Source organism: Engraulis encrasicolus, chromosome 2 (assembly GCF_034702125.1).
Source record: "Engraulis encrasicolus isolate BLACKSEA-1 chromosome 2, IST_EnEncr_1.0, whole genome shotgun sequence".
Taxonomy (NCBI): Eukaryota; Metazoa; Chordata; class Actinopteri; order Clupeiformes; family Engraulidae; genus Engraulis; species Engraulis encrasicolus.
In genome coordinates this window covers 47,278,397-47,280,896 of record NC_085858.1, presented here as the reverse complement: position 1 = coordinate 47,280,896, position 2,500 = coordinate 47,278,397, and positions in this window count along the sequence as shown.

The following is a 2,500-nucleotide window of genomic DNA, read 5'->3' as shown; positions in this document are numbered from 1 at the left end:
TTTCTGCCTACAATCTGCGATGCGCGTCCAGCTGATTAATCAGAAGTGACCACACCAAGCGCGGATCCACTGCCTATTCGAATGCGGTGACTAGGCAACGTAACGACTCAACTGTCACTCGCAACGTAGCCTAATCGATGGTGTTGTGTCGTTAAATGTTGTGAAAACATACACAAAATGCTTTGTCCATTCATCTATGTAAAATGAATAGAAGACGAGCTCTTTTCTTGCTCTCCTAACGTTGGATAGTGAATCTGATATGAATTTTGATAACGGTCTCCTATCGAACATCTGGAAATCCGCCGCGGGTTTTCCGCCTTGAGTTGAACTTTTTTCAACTCGATCCGCCCGGCGCGGAGAGGCGGAGAATCCGCAACCCGCCTTGCGCTGATATTAGACGCGTAATCCGCTCATTTTCATTGACAAACAATAGAACACATCCGCCTCCTACTGTAAAATCCGCGGTCTGTGTGATCGCGCCCTTACAATATAAATTACACTATAAATTACACTTCAGATGGACCCTTCCAGCATACAATTCACCATGCAATTAAAAACTACTTGTTGTTCATTAATGCTGTTTAAAACTCCACATATCCACCATTGCTCTATGGCAGGCCGCGCACCCCCAGCGGTGCACGCAGCCAGTTTGGGAAAACCCTGGTGTAGTACTCCTGACCCTAAAAGGTAACACTTTACTTGACGCCGGCATCATATGTATGACATAACAGTGTCATAACAGTGTCATAATAGTGTCATGAACAAGTCATAAACATAATGCCAATGTCATAAATGTTTTATAGCCATGAAAACTTGACATTGTTAGGCCTGTCTTTGTCATAACCGAATTTCACTTAAGGACAAGGTCATACAATGTTTATGACATTGACATAATGTTTATGACACATTCATGACTGCATTATGACAATGTTATGACACCGTTATGTCATACTGGATCCAGAATGCGGCGGCACGGTTGATATTCAATCAACCCAAAAGGACCCATGTTACTCCTCTATTTATTGAGTTGCACTGGTTACCGATCGCCGCCCGGATCAAGCACAAGGCATTGACCCTTGCCTACAAAACCATCACAGGAACGGCCCCAGCTTATCTGAAGGACCTACTAACGCCTTATGTTACTGGAAGAGAACTGCGCTCATCCAGCACAAGCCGTCTGGCTCTGCCATCCAGTCGCTCTAGGTACTCCCAGTCAAGATTGTTCTCCGTTGTGGTACCCAAGTGGTGGAACAGTCTCCCAGAGGCAGCAAGACTAAGCACATCTCTTGCAGCCTTCAAGAAACAACTAAAGACATTCCTCTTTCGAGAGAATCTAGACTAATACTTGAACTGGCCTTGCCCCAGGGCAGACTCCTGACATGATGTTTAGTTTAGTTTAGTTTGTGAGTGTGTGTTTGTGTGTGTGTGTACTCGTTATTTCCTCTTTACTTAATTTTTTTTTTAAAATAAAATAAAAAATAACCCCTCTTTGCAATTGCACTTGTTGTTCTGTATATCTCCTGTGCACTTTGTATTTGCTTGTGATGTTGGCTTGATTATGTCCTCTTTTGAAAGTCGCTTTGGTTATAAAGCGTCTGCCAAATGCAATGTAATGTAATGTAATGTAATGTCATACGTATGACGCCGGCGTCAAGTAAAGTGTTACCTACCATAAAAGACTACATGAATGGAAATGGTTATGCTGCAGGAAATGGACAGGCTAAACCAAAGGAGCATTGTCTAGTGCATTTGGTAGTTATATCAAGCATCAGGTCAAAGGTCAAAATCAGGATTATTGTCAATTTCTTCACATGTACTGTTTCTCTACAGTCCCATGTGTAGAGAAAAGACAAGACAACCGCTGAAGGCGGTGCAAGCCAGGACATATGGTATTATGTACAGCAAAAAGGAATTGAAGACCACCTCCAATTCCTTTTTCCCACAGGACCAAATTCTGTTGTGCAAATGTAGCTGAGGGCCAAACCAATCGTCCACCGGCATGGCCACAGATAGCACACATACAATGCAGTATGTTTTCATTTCCCCTTCATCCTTACCTTCATCCATTGAACCAAAGTGCCCCTGGTCTTTCCTAATTAGTTGGTCAGCCAAGATCCTAAAAAAATGATGGCATTTTTCTTGGCAATTTGGCAACCATGCTTGAAGTGGTGATGAGGTTCCAGAATCCAGTGGTTGCCAAAGTGATACTTGTGATTTAAGGTCAAATTTGAAAGTCAAAAGGTCAAAATCGCTACATTCTGCATTTTTTTTCTGTGGCGCTGCTGGTATTACAGTGATTAGAGATGGAAAGCCCCCTGACCAGAGAATCGCCTAATCAGCAGTAATAATCTGTGCTGCAGCTCACACACACACACACACACACACACACACACACACACACACACACACACACACACACACACACACACACACACACACACACACACACACACACACACACACACACACACACACAAGCACAGCAAGCCAAGGCTGAGGG